This window comes from Myotis brandtii, unplaced genomic scaffold, assembly GCF_000412655.1.
Source record: "Myotis brandtii unplaced genomic scaffold, ASM41265v1 scaffold910, whole genome shotgun sequence".
In the NCBI taxonomy this organism is placed as follows: Eukaryota; Metazoa; Chordata; class Mammalia; order Chiroptera; family Vespertilionidae; genus Myotis; species Myotis brandtii.
In genome coordinates, this window is record NW_005371748.1 from 544,826 (window position 1) to 559,015 (window position 14,190).

General features: G+C 48.5%; 1 pseudogene; it reads right to left on the reverse strand.

Annotated features, from left to right (window-relative positions):
- Nucleotides 1–10,897: 10,897 nt before the first annotated feature.
- On the reverse strand, nt 10,898–11,343 carry LOC102252674 (annotated as a pseudogene).
- Between the last annotated feature and the right edge of the window lie 2,847 nt (nt 11,344–14,190).

Genomic DNA, 14,190 nt, shown 5'->3' on the forward strand with positions numbered 1-14,190 from the left:
CCTCCAGCAGGACCCCCCCCCCACCCTGAAGGGGCTGTGGCCAGCCTGCAAACAGCCCTCAGTCTCTCACCCAGGCTGGCCAGGCACCCCAGCGGGATCCCCGCCCTGATCTGAGACACCCTTCAGGGAAAACCAGCCAGCCCCCATCAGTGCACCAGGCCTCTATCCTATATAATAAAAGGGTAATATGCAAATTGACCCTAACAGCAGAACAACTGGGAATGACTGGTCACTATGACACACACTGACCACCAGGGGCCAGATGCTCAATGCAGGAGCTGCTCCCTGGTGGTCAGTGCGCTCCCACAGAGGGAGCTCTGCTCAGCCACAAGCCAGGCTGCCAGCTGCCAGCACAGTGGAGGTGGTGGGAGCCTCTCCCACCTCCTCAGCAGCACTAAGGATGTCCAACTGCTGCTTAGGCCTGCTCCCTGCTGGCAAGTGGACAACCCCCGAGGGCTCCAGGGCTGCCAGAGGGATGTCTGATTACCAGCTTAGGCCAGGTCTCCCGGGGAGCGGGTCTAAGCCAGCAGGTGGATATCCCCCAAGGGTTCCCAGACTGTGAGAGGCCACAGGCAGGGCTGAGAGACCCCCAACCCAGAGTGCACAAAATTTTGTGTACTGGGCCTCTAGTATATAATAGATGGCATACAGAGAATGACACATAATCACGTTTTCATATATAGCATTCATAGAGTACAGTGTGTAACGACACGAACAGTTTTGTATCACTGGTTATGTATGAAAGCATATCTTTTCAGAAATGAGTGTGACTGTATGTGTCAGGGGGGCTGTATTGAGGGGCTGTCTGTGGGGGGGGCTGTGTTTGTAACTATGTGTGTTTGTGTGTGACTGTTTGTGACTCTGTGTGTGTGACTATGTGTCTATGTGACTCTGTGTTTCCTGGGCAAGTAGTAAGAGGACAGTATGGATACAGGGGGTCCCATGGGTGCTCCTCGGCTTCCAACATGTTCCTGATGCACATCTCATCTACAGTGAAGCTAGAAAACCTTGTCTCCAGGAGGAAAGATGGAGGGAAGAGTTTGATGATGCACATCCCAGCCCCCAGGGTCACCTATCCCCACTGTGGTGTTTCACTGCTTCCTTCAGGAGAACATGGAACCCTCATGTGGACAGATGTGTTTTGTGCACTAAGCTGACAGCTCTTCCAGGGATCAATGTGGACCCAGAGAGAATGGGCGAGGTCCCTGAGCCCTGAGTGTGCTCATGCCTTTCAGAAGATTAGAGGGCCCTGTGATCTACCTGGAACCAGGAGGGGAGAGGGCACATGGAGAGTCAGACACTGAGGGTAGCTGTGATCCCGAGGGATAGATGCAGAGATGTGCACACAACCCATTCCCAGCAATTCAATTCACCTGCGGACTTCACACTCATCATTGAAAAGTTGAAAAGACAGTGAAAAAATACCATTAAAATTTGTGAAGGAGACTTCATGAAGGAGAGGCACCCATCACTGTTGACATGTCACCTGCAAACAGACAATGTCCCTTCTTCATTGTTGTCAGCAGTGAGAATATGAGAAGGAAGAATCATCCCTGGTGGCAGCTGAGAGCTTGAGAGGAAATCCCTGTGCCCAACAGGAAGGCTCTTCCCTCCCCACCTCCCTCTGCCCCTGCTTCTGGGGCTGCTCTCTGTGCTGTGGGTCCTGAGCAACCCCTGCAGCCCAGCCCTGCTGTCTCCTCAGAAAGGTTTGTGTCTGGGCTCACACTGACTTCCCCTCACTGTGTCTCTCTTGCACAGTAATACATGGCAGTGTCCTCAGCTCTCAGGCTGTTCAGTGTTAAGTAAACTTGGCTCTTGGAGGTGTCTCTGGTGATGCTGAGTCTGGATTTCAGTGATGGGTTATAGTTTGTACCTCCACCATTCCATATAACCCCCACCCACTCCAGCCCCTTTCCTGGAGCCTGGCGGGTCCACTGCACATGGTAGCTCGTTAAAGAAAATCCAGAGACAGTGCAGGTGAGGGAGAGGGTCTGCGAGGGCTTCACCAGTCCTGGGCCTGACTCCTGCAGCTGCACCTGGGACAGGGCACTTGGGGACAAGGAGCATCAGTCCTGTCAGTCATGTGCAGTCACCCCATCCACTGACCCCTGCCTGACCCCTGAGACCCTCACCTTGGGGGGCTGTCACCAGGCACAGGAGAAGACCCAGCAGTCTCATTGTCTTCTAGACCACAGCTCTGCCTTCCCAGAGACCTCAGCCCAGTGTGAGGAGAGAGCTGTGAGCCTGCACAGCCCAGGAGAGGATGTACCCTGGAGCTTGATGAGAAATTTGCATGTGGGGCAGGATTTTTCCTTACAAGTAGGGGTATTGAGGTTGGTATTCCCTGGTCATTTTGGGGCCCTTATGGGGGCATCTCTTTTCTTGAACTCACTCACCAGTTAAGTCGGGAGATCGCCCACCTATGTCATGAGATTCATTGGAATTCGGTCAAAGACAACCTCACCTGAGCATAGGAAATATTTTGTACTAGACGAGTAAGTTACTTTTGTAAATTCTCATTCATCTTTCAAACAAAGTTAATAGGGTCAGCATTTGTTTAGCTTCTGACATCCAACAGTTTCATATATCTATAATTACCAAATGTTTGTCATTGTCAGTTTACATGGTAATTATGTTCCACTTGGTGTAAAAATTGTTAAAAAGCACTTTTTTTCTGTCACATTGTCTTTATTTATGAGGTTACTTTGATATCAGGAACTACATCCCAAGCACAGGGAAAAGAGAGACCCTTAATTCTTGATTTTGAAAACTTTTTATGTGTTATGACACACTGGTCAAACTCTTCCCTTATGCAAGCCCATGGCATAATTGCAAAGACCCCAATCTAATCACATTGAAAATAATAATCATGTTTTAACCGGGAGAAAAGGTCAGAAATAAAAACAGTGAGAGTATTTCATATCTTAAAATGATATGGCAGCCTGTTAAGTGAGCTGATTTCTCAGTCTAGTGTTATCAGTGATGTTCAGGTTCAGAGTGAGGGGAATTGGAGAATTCCTAGCATAGTTTTTCTCACAGGAAAGGAAACTTCAACCCTGTCAGGAATCCCTCACTCCCTGCCTCCCTCTGCCCTGTGCCCGGGATGCTCACTGTGGTCAGAGGGTGCTGGGCTCTCCCCTATAACATACAACATCCTTAATGTGTAATGCACCCATTCTACATCAGGCACTTGATTTGGAGAGATGGTCTCTCGCTAAGCCTGCCATTTAATTTCCTTAATGGAATATTTGGTGGGAAAATGATTTTACTTTAATTAAAGTTCAATTCATCAGTATTTTCTTTAATGGGACCTGTTTTGGGTGATTTTACAAAGAACTCCCCAGAAAATGCTGAGCCTCCACAGTCCATGTTGATTGGCTACAGCAGCCACAGGGACTGGAACAGGTCCTGGTACCAGAGGGGAGCGCTGCTGGGAAACTATCCATAAATCTAGACGTGACTGTGGAACTGGGTGAGCGGAGGAAGCTGGACTAGTTTGAGTCACATGATAAAGACATGTCTGATTTTCCTGGACAGAGAGTTACTGGATATATGATTTTAAAGTCTTCTCCAGTGAAGGCCCACAGGAAAATGCAGGACATGAGAGAGACAGCTTGTATCATTGTAGGAAACATCTGAATAATTAGGAGCAGGTGTTTGTGAGAAGTAGAAACTTTAAAGATCATGCAGGCAGAGATCAAGAGAAATAAGGAATGTGTCATTGCAAACTGATGGGAATGGGGTCCCTGTTTCCAACATGCACATTATCACACTGTCTCTGTTCTAGAAGGTAACACCTTCCCAGGTCCAGGGGATCTGCACATGGACACCTTTGGGATCATTACTGATAATATTCTCACCATCAGTCCTCCAAGCTGCATAATTCATTGGCGTCCCATTTATGAAATCTGTCAACTCTTACCTGGAAGGGTGGACACCCCTCACTGAAGGAACCATGGAGATGTTGTGTCTGTATTAGGAGCCAAAATTTCATTAGACCAAATCCTTGTCTCAATGTGTAGTCATTGTCTTTTTTTAATGTGTGTGAGATTATAAAAACAAAACACCATGTATTTGAAGTGTTACATATGTCTCTCCTTCCCCCCATTGTGTACTGTCTTAATCATCATCATCATCATCACCATCATCACAATTTGCATACTTATAATCCTTCTTCTCATATTCTATAGACCAGGAGGTTGTCCACACACAATGACTTTTTTATAGGAAAAGAAAACAGGTGTCTTCTCTTTAGAAGTCATTGATAAATGAAACCCCAAAGGCCCAACTGTAAGTTGACACAAGGACTTCTATAAACTGGTTACTTTGGATAAAGTACAGATTCCCACAAAGATCACGGCTTCTGTCCAATTCTACTATCACCATCACCAACTCCATCCCATCACCAACTTCACCACTACCATCATCATCATCATTGTCACCATCATCATCCTCATTTGCTTACTATAATTCTTTTTCCCATTAGTTGTAGACCTGGTTTTTGAACACACATAATGACACTTTATCTCAATTTTTGCACATTTTATGTAGTTGTTCAGTAAAATAGGTAGCCATACTCTATTTTAGTATTTGTTTGACTGCTGACAACTAATGGCTTATTTATTCCTCTTCTCCATCTGCCTAACAGGAGAAATCAGATAAGAAATATGGTTTTGAATTCAGATGTCATTGGGAGATTGACACCACACAAGCCCCTGGAAACAGAATTCCTCCCGCTCCCCCACCACCTCTACAACATAAAAGCCCCAAGCCAGTCTCCTTTCCTGGCTCCATGAAAGCAGGTCTGACTTTGCAGGCCTCCCAGAGATTTCAACTATGTACTGAGCAAGCATTCCATGCCCCTTGGTGTGTATGTTTGTCATCAGCATGGTCACCTGTACCAAGCTGGTGGGGGTCCCTCTCCCTCTCCTTCTCCCTCTGCCTGTGTCACCTACCTATGAGCATGATGACAAGTCAATGACCTTCACCACCTGTGGTCTTTCTTCTATAACTTTGGGGACACACTCCTCTGGTGTCCACTGTCCAACACGATCCTGTCCAGGCCCTTGCTGCGTGGGACCCTGAGCTGTGTAGGACTGAGCTGGACTGTTGAATCGTCAGCTTCTCTGGTTGTATTTAGGTGACTTGGGTCAGAACATTTCATCATTAACTGGTACTTGGCACAAGGGTGTCTGAAACAGGTTCTCTGCCTTTTGTCCACATGAGAAAGTTGTCTCTCTTTGCAACAGACGTTTCTTTTTTTTTTTAATTAAATCTTTATTGTTCAGATTATTACATTGGTTCCTCTTTTTTCCCCCCATAACTCCTCTCCACCCAGTTCCCACCCCACCCTCAGCCCTCACTCCCCACCCACTGTCCTCATCCATAGGTGCACGATTATTGTCCAATCTCTTCCCGCACCCCCAATACCCCTTCCACCCCCCAAGAATAGTCAGATTATTTATTCACTTGATTTTTAGATTCACTTGTTGATAGATGTGTATTTGTTGTTCATAGTTTGTATCTTTACCTTTTTCTTCTTCCTCCTCTTCTTAAAGGATACCTTTCAGCATTTCATATAATACTGGTTTGGTGGTGATGAACTCCTTTAGCTTTTCCTTATCTGTGAAGCTCTTTATCTGACCTTCAATTCTGAATGATAGCTTTGCTGGATAAAGTAATCTTGGTTGTAGGTTCTTGCTATTCATCACTTTGAATATTTCTTGCCACTCCCTTCTGGCCTGCAAAGTTTCTGTTGAGAAATCAGCTGACAGTCGTATGGGTACTCCCTTATAGGTAACTGACTTTTTTTCTCTTGCTGCTTTTAAGATTCTCTCTTTGTCTTTTGCTCTTGGCATTTTAATTATGATGTGTCTTGGTGTGGTCCTCTTTGGATTCCTTTTGTTTGGGGTTCTCTGCGCTTCCTGGACTTGTAAGTCTATTTCTTTCACCAGGTAGGGGAAGTTTTCTGTCATTATTTCTTCAAATAGGTTTTCAATATCTTGCTCTCTCTCATCTTCTGGCACCCCTATAATTCGGATGTTGGTACGCTTGAAGCTGTCCCAGAGGCTCCTTACACTATCTTCGTATTTTTGGATTCTTTTTTCATTTTGCTTTTCCGGTTGGGTGTTTCTCGCTTCTTCGCATTTCGAATCTTTGACTTGATTCTTGCGACCCTTTGGTCTGCTGTTGGGAGTCTGTATAATATTCTTTATTTCAGTCAGTGTATGCTTACTTTCTAGATGGTCCTTTATCACACCATCGAGGGTCTCATTAGATTTCCTGTACATCTCATCAAGTTTATCGACAGACTCTAGAAGCCTCTTGAGAGACCTCAAAAGTGTGGTTCTGAACTCAATATCCTCCCTTGATAGTTTTGTCCTGTTTCTTTGTCTCCGCATTTTTTACGCTTTCTTGGTACACCCCCTAGTGGTCTTTGTGCGCAGTCTTGTTCTAGTTGAGCCTTGATTGTTGTAGTTAATACTAGAGGGATTTGACCACCAGGCCGACTGGCTGTGTGAATCAGCTGTGTCTGCCGCGGAAAACTTCTGTCCTCTGGGGAGGTGCTAATCTAGCCTTTGCCTGAGGCGATCCGGCAAATGGCTCTGCGCAGGGCTTGGGCGGGGCGGGCTCAACAGGGCGGGCGGAGGGAGCGGTAATGGCCCCTCTCAGTCCCGTTCCCAGAGGCTCTGCTTCTCAGAACCCCAGGAACCGCTGCAAACCTCGGAGGGAAAGCTGCCTTCCAACTGATGCCAGACACTCCCACTTCTCCCGTTTGAGTCCCCAGCGATTCGCCCGTATCTGGAGCTCAGAGTCTGAGACTCCCCCCTGACCGAAAACGACAACCGCGCTCTCAGCCACCAGCCCGCTTTGCGCGCGCACCTCCGCACCTGAGTATTTTCCACACTGCGCCTCCTCTGAGCCTCGGTGTGCTGTTATTTTTCCTTCTAGTTGAAGAGTCTCTCCTCAGCCAGCCTTCCTGTGGTTCTGGGTGATGTCCGTTCCGTCTTTTAGTTGTATTTTTGAAGTGGTTGTTTGCGGCAGCAGTCTCCGGTGTTTACCTATGCCGCCATCTTGGTCGCAGTCAGATTATTTTAATATTTTGTGGCATGCAATGCCTATGAAAAAGTCTTTTTGCTTTAAACGAGATATGCCTATGGGGAACCCTTATTTTCTTTTTTAGTTTCATTTCATTTTATTTTAATTTTTTTGTAAGTGCAATTAAAAATTTTTTTCCCCATTACAGTTTACATTCTAGTAGCACTATAGAATTACTAGAGGCCCGGAGCACGAAATTCGTGCACAGGTATGGTCCCTAGGCCTGGCCTGTGATCAGGGCCATCTTCCCTGGCTGCCCACAGTGGGCCCCTCCCCCTCCCCACTCCCCACCCCCGGTTCCCCGTTCCTGTGGTTCTGGATGATGTAGGTTCTGTCTTTTAGTTGTATTTTTGAAGTGGTTGTTCGAGGCAGCAAACTCTGGTGGTTACCTATGCTGCCATCTTGGTTCTCCTCGCAACAGACGTTTCTAACTCAGAGATTTCAGAGGTAAGAACGGAGTCAGGAATCAGAGGTTGCCTGAGGTGAACTGTGACATGAAGAGGAAACCACATAGGAAACCAGCCCAAACCTCCAACTGCACCTGGTGTTGGGATTGTCCTAGTGTTAAGGGACCCTGAGCGCCCCCTGTTGATAGCAGCATTTCCTGCAGGGAGGTTTGTGTCTGATCTCACACTGACTTCCCTCACTGTGTCTCTTGCATAGTTGTACATGGCTGTGTCCTAGGCTCTCAGGCTGCTCATTTGCAGGTTGGCAGTGCTTTTGGAATCATCTCTGGAGATAGCGACTCTGCCCTTCACCGATGCAGCGTATTCCGTGGTGTGACCATTGGCTTTGTTTCTTATCAAACCTACCCATTCCAATCCCTTTCCTGGGGTCTGCCGGATCCAGTGAATATAATAGTCACTGAATGTGAATCCTGAGCCTTTGCAGGAGAGTCTCAGAGAGCCCCAAGGCTGCACCAATCCTCCTCCAGACTCCACCAGCTGCACCTCACACTGGGCACTTGCAGATAAGAGAGTTGGCATTAGGAGCAGGCACACACCCTCACACTCACACACACACACACACACACACACACACTCACAAGGGCAAGCTTCTCCATAATGTTACAATGTAAGAGCATCAAAGCTAGAGCCCAGCTCAACCCACACGTCATGGTGCTTCCTCTGGGTTGACACCTGTAAAGAATGGAGACTGCAGGTCCCGGGGGTGGGGCTGCTCTTCCAGAGGTGCAGGGACAGGGGCTTGGCTGGGCTTATCAGCAGAAGGAACTCTCCATTTGCATGGCTCCTCCTCTTAGGAAAAGAGGATTGGAGTCCCTGGGGGACAGTCCCCCTTGTCCTCAGAGGAATAAGCACCTCCTGTGAGCGTGGAGATGTTCATGAGGGATGGTTCGTGTGTGTGCTGCAGTGTGGCTGTTGTTAATACCACCATCATCAGTTACACCCTAGATAATTTACAATGATGTCTCCACCCACAGGGCCAGAATATTCCAGCTCAGAGTAAATTTTTCATGTGTCCTTGTCCACATGTTGATACCCAGAGAGAGCTTCCTCAGCACCTCCAGCTTCCAGGGCTGGGGCCTGCAAGGCTGCTCTTCTGTGCTTTCCAGACATAACTACTCCCCATGCCCTTCTGTGGCAGTGGGTCCATCAGAGCAGAGAGAGAGAGGGAAGCAGGAGAATGCACACTTAGAGCCTTTTGACTGCCCTAGACACTCTCTGGACTCAGCCTCTTTACCCCTCTCCCCAAATGGCTGACCAACTTTTACAGCAAGTGATTTCATCCACAGGCTCACATCACAGGAATCACTATTCAATGAATGGTCTTTAAGGAGCCACTAGGATTCAAGTACCCAACTGTCATTATTACATACAATCTCTGGAATTTGAGAGAATGACATTCTTAAGTTAAAATGATCAAACCTAAGTGCACCCTTAAAGCCCCTTGGCCAAAGGTCCTCCAATGTGGCCTTGGTGTCCACAGTGTGAGGAGGACATCAGCCGTCTCCCTGTGAGTTGGTGACTGGGAGGACCAGGCATTTACAGATTTCTCCTCCAGTGACCCTCAGCCTTGCTTCGTGCTGATGTGGGAGGTCCTGAAAGGGCTCATGTCTTCCCTCAGCTCTCAGGCTGCCTTTCCACCACAGCTGTGTCAGAGCCTCCCCTGACCTTCCACCAGGAGACTCTGTCTGTTGAAGGAAACATCAGAGAAACGCTGTCCTTGACCATCACGGGGTGGGGGGCGGGACACGGGGTGTACTTTGAACAACCAATGCAGCAGTCAACTCCTGGGTCAGTCCTGATGATCATGTGACACCATATTCTCCATCATTCTGGGGGTTGTGACAGTCCACAGAGTGAGGGTTTCACAGGTGAGGAGGCTGGGAAATCCAGGACTGGATCCTGGCAGGTTGGGTTTCTGGTGAGCACCCGCATTCTGGTGGCTAAATTTTCTCTGTAATCTCAGAGGTGGATGGACCAAGTAAGCTTCCCCAGCCCTCTTTTTTAAGGACACTATTCTCCTAATGAGAACTCTACCCACAAGTCCTGAGTAGGTCCCCAGGCCCCACCTCTTAACACCATCACCTTGGGTTTTAGGTTTTAATATGTGAGTATGAGGGACACATGCATGGTGCTCATAGCAGCAATTCAAGGATAAAACATGACCTCACCCAGTTGGAAGGCTGCTCCACTAGGGCTCCCCCACCTTAGGATCCTTGTCATCCTGCGGGAGCTCTTGGTCTGTGGAAGCAGAATGCTGAGCCAAGTCCTTCAGAACAAGCTGATGACTTTGCAGAATGAGGTCTGCCCTTGACCTTGACCTAAGGCCTCTGGTTAATCTTGTTTTCTTATATGCTCACAGGTGCTCATTATTCTCCTGTTTGAAGACCTAGAACTGTTTTCTGCCCACAATGATGGGTAGCTCCTTGTGTTTACTCATGTTTTATAGGTGTCAGTGGAGTAAGTAGTCAGGCTCTATTTTTTATGTTTGAAGCTGACATGTTAAGGTTCATCCCTCTCTTTTCCTGTCCACCTGAGAAACTGAAAAGAGAGATATTAAACCAAGATGAGCCCCTCCCTTGAGCAGGATCCTCCCAGGCCCCACCACTGACCCAAAATAAAAACATGAACAAGTGTCCTTACCTGGGGAACCCATCAAATCTTACTCATTGAAAAGCCTGCCCTGCTCCCTACAGACACCTCCATGAAATGATAAACCTTTACAAGGTCCCTCTGTGTGTGAACATCATCAGGCTGCCCATCCATTGGAAGGTACAGTGGATCCCTCTACTTCCCCGCATGGTGTCACCTGCTATTGGTGCTATGAGAGTGACGACAAGTCAGTGACCATCACAACTAGGGTCTTTCTTCTCTACCTTTGGGGACACACTCCTCTGGGGCAAGATGTCTAGAACACACATGTCCTGTTGCTGACTGGGACATGAGCTTTGTGGGGCTGAGCTGCACTGTTGAATCATCAGAGCCTCTGGTTAGAATCAGGTGACTTAGGTCAGAACACTTGATGTTTAATTGTTGTTTGGGCACAAGAGTGTCTGAGGGGCAGGCTCTGTGGTTTATCCATGTGAAAAAGTTGTCTCTGTTTACAACACATCTTTTCTAACTCAGAGACTTCAGAGGTAAGTGCAGATCAGGAATCCAGAGGTTCCCTGAGGGGAACTGTGACATAAAGAGGAAACCCCACAGGAAACCAGCTGGAACCTTCAACTGCACCTGCTATTGGGATGGTCCTTGTGTTCAGGGACCCTGAGCGCCCCCTGGTTGTCACAGCCTCTCCTGCAGGGAGGTTTGTGTCTGGGCTCACACTGACTTCCCCTCACTGTGTCTCTTGCACAGTAATACATGGCCGTGTCCTCAGACTTGAGGCCATTGATCTGCAGATAGGCCGTGCTGACAGAGGTGTCCCTGGAGAAGACAAATCTTTCTGAGAAGCCCTGGGCAAACGTGGGTGTCCCAATATTTGTGTCAATCCAGCCCATATACTGCAGGCCCTTTCCTGGGGCCTGTCTCACCTAGCTCATAGCATGGCTGGTGAAGGTGTATCCAGAAACCTTGCAGGAGACCTTCACGGAGGCTCCAGGCTTCCTCACCTCAGCCCTAGACTGCACCAGCTGCACCTGGGAGTGGACACCTGTGGAAATGGGACAGGAGTGGGTGGAAATCCTCCTTGACTCTCCATGGTCCCCCCTTCAATTCAGACACTGGGAAGCCCCTTACCTGTAGCCACGGCCACCAAGAGGACGGTTCTCCAGCTCCAGTCCATGGTGAGGGGCTGTGCTGTGAGCACTTCTGGAGGGGAGGGTGTGGCTGTGGGTGAGTCTGTCCTGAATTTTTTCCTGAACTTGGTACCTTGGAGTCCGTGGTGGTCAGGCAGGTGGGAGACCAGAGGTTGGGCTCCCAGAAGCCAGGATGCTGTTTCTATCAGATCTCCTATGAGGAGCCTGCACCAGTGAGTTTCAAGGGAAAGTAGGTCAATGGCCTCACCAAAGCCAGACTCTAACACCTCCTGAGATGACCAGACGCCTATGCCAAGCACTATGCCACTGACTCCTCAGCAGGGCCTAAGATGCAGGGTGAGGTGACAGGGTTCCAGAGGTGGGGGATTGCTTTCCGCAGGCTGATGCCATTGGATCCGGATTGCTGAGGAATGGAGGAGGGCTCAGTACAGGGTCCTGGAGGCTCTTCCCCACATCCGTCCCCAAAGCCACCCATCCTGACTCTCCTCAGGCAACTGCCATCTGTCCACCTCCTTCCCTTGGAGCACAGCATGAGTGGCTGCTAACACACATTTTGCTCATTGGCCCTTTAAAGGGGTGGCTTTGTCTCCAGCTGACTCTGGCTCTCCTTGGCAGACAGAAACCTCCCTGCATTTCACAGCTGGGTGCGATGTGGGTCCCTATTCAGGTCTGTGGCACTTCAGGCAGGGTCTTATCTGGGTATGGGCTTCACAACTCTCAGGGGAACCTCTGCAGCTAAACTATCCCTCTATCACGTGACCTCCAACCAAGGGAGAGGGGCCAGTTCCTTTCGAATGCCCCCCTTCCTTCCAGTCTCAAGGTGCCTTCTCTGGGCTCCTTGGTTAAATGTCTCCTCTTCAGATAGTCTTTCTTTGGTAATTCAGAGTGAATGATCCCCAATTCAGTTGTGATTTCCAGTTCGTTGTGGGAAGAGTTGAGAATAAATCTACCTACATCTAAGCCACCTTGATCCCTCACCCTCTGCGTTTATCTTCCTGTAAACATGAAACTTCACCTGTGCTGCATGTGAGAGTGTTCCTACTAATATAATAAAACTGCTAAGATAAAGAGCCATTGAGAAGGCTAAAAAGGGCTAATTACAATGTAACCCTGATATTTGGGGGGCTAGCAATTGGAATCCATGCCAACCAGCCCAGTGTACATTCTTGATAACCTATAATTAAGTCATTACTTCTTTCCTAGAAACTGCCATTGCAGAACCTGTTACAGAGACTATAAAACTGTGAACAGTGCACTGCCCCAGAGGGAGGGTCATTAATGCTGGCACCAGCCCAGACCATCAGATATGGCCTGGAGACCCCCAATACCTGGGGGTCTTCTTGCAAAGCCCGCAAAAAGGCCAGGAAGTATAATCCTTATATGCGGGACAAAGAGCCCAGAAGATATAAAGGAAAAGACCCCTACATGTTAATTTACTCAGATTTGAAAAGTTATTCCCTGAGTCCGCCAGTGTAAATAAAAAGTGTCACTCTTCTTCTTTAAAGCGTCGCTTGGTTTTATTTGGTTTTCTGCAACACCATCAGTGGTAGTCACAGAGGCATAGGTCTAGAGAGACTCTTGGATAAACTGTTATATGGGGAGGAAACCCAGAATCCTCAGAGGAAACAGCCATAAACAACACCTCCAACTGCTCCTGGGCTGCAACACAAAGTCTGTGTGTCCTGAGCCTCCCCTGGTGGTCGCAACCTCTGCTGCAGGGAGGTTTGTGTCTGGGATCACACTGACTTCCCCTCACTGTGCCTCTGTTGCACAGTAATACAAGGCCGAGTCCTCGGCTCTCAGACTGCTCATTTGCAGGTCGGCAGTGCTTTTGGAATCATCTCTGGAGATAGTGAATCTGCCTTTCATTGATGCAGCGTATTCCGTGGTGTGACCATTGGCTTTGTTTCTTATGAAACCTACCCATTCCAATCCCTTTCCTGGAGTCTGCCAGATTCAGTTTATATAATAGTCACTGAACGTGAATCCTGAGCATTTGCAGGAGAGTCTCAGAGACCCCCCACGCTGCACCAAGCCTCCTCCAGAATTCACCAGCTGCACCTCACACTGGACACCTGCAACAAGATAGTTGTTGTTAGGAGCAGGCACACACATTGACACACACACACATTCACACTCACAATGCCCCAGCTTCTCCATGATGTTACCATGTAAGAGCATCAAAGCGAGAGCCCAGCTCAGCCCACACATCATGGTGCTTCCTCTGGATTGACTCCTGGAGCAAATGGAGACTACAGGTCCCAGGGGTGGGGCTGCTCTCCCAGAGGTGTAGGGGCAGGGGCTAGGCTGGGCTTATCAGCAAAAAAAGCTCCCCATTTGCATGGCTTCTCCCATTAGGAAAAGAAGATTGGAGTCCCTGAGGGACAGTCCCCTGGACTCAGAGAGACATGCACCTCCTGTCCTGTGAGCATGGAGATGTTCATGAGGGGTGGCTAATCTGTGTGCTGCAGTGTGGCTGTTGTTAATACCACCATCATCAGTTACAGCCTAGATAATTTACAATGATGTCCCACCCACAGGGCCAGGATATTCCAGTTCAGTGTAAATTCTTCCAGTGTCCTTGTCATGTGTTGATACCCAGAGAGAGCTTCCTCCGCACCTCCAGCTCCCAGGGCTGGGGTCCTGCAATGCTGCTCTTCTGTGCTTTCCAAACAGAAGAAGGAGCCTGCACACTTAGAGCCTTTTATCTGCCCCAGACACTCTCTGGGCTCAGTCTATTCCCCTGTCCCCCTCATGGCAGACCAACTTTTACAGCAAGTGACTCATCCTCTGGCGCACATCACAGGAATCATTATTCAATGCTCTGTAGGGAGCCACTAGGATTCAAGTACCCACCATCTTTATTACAGACA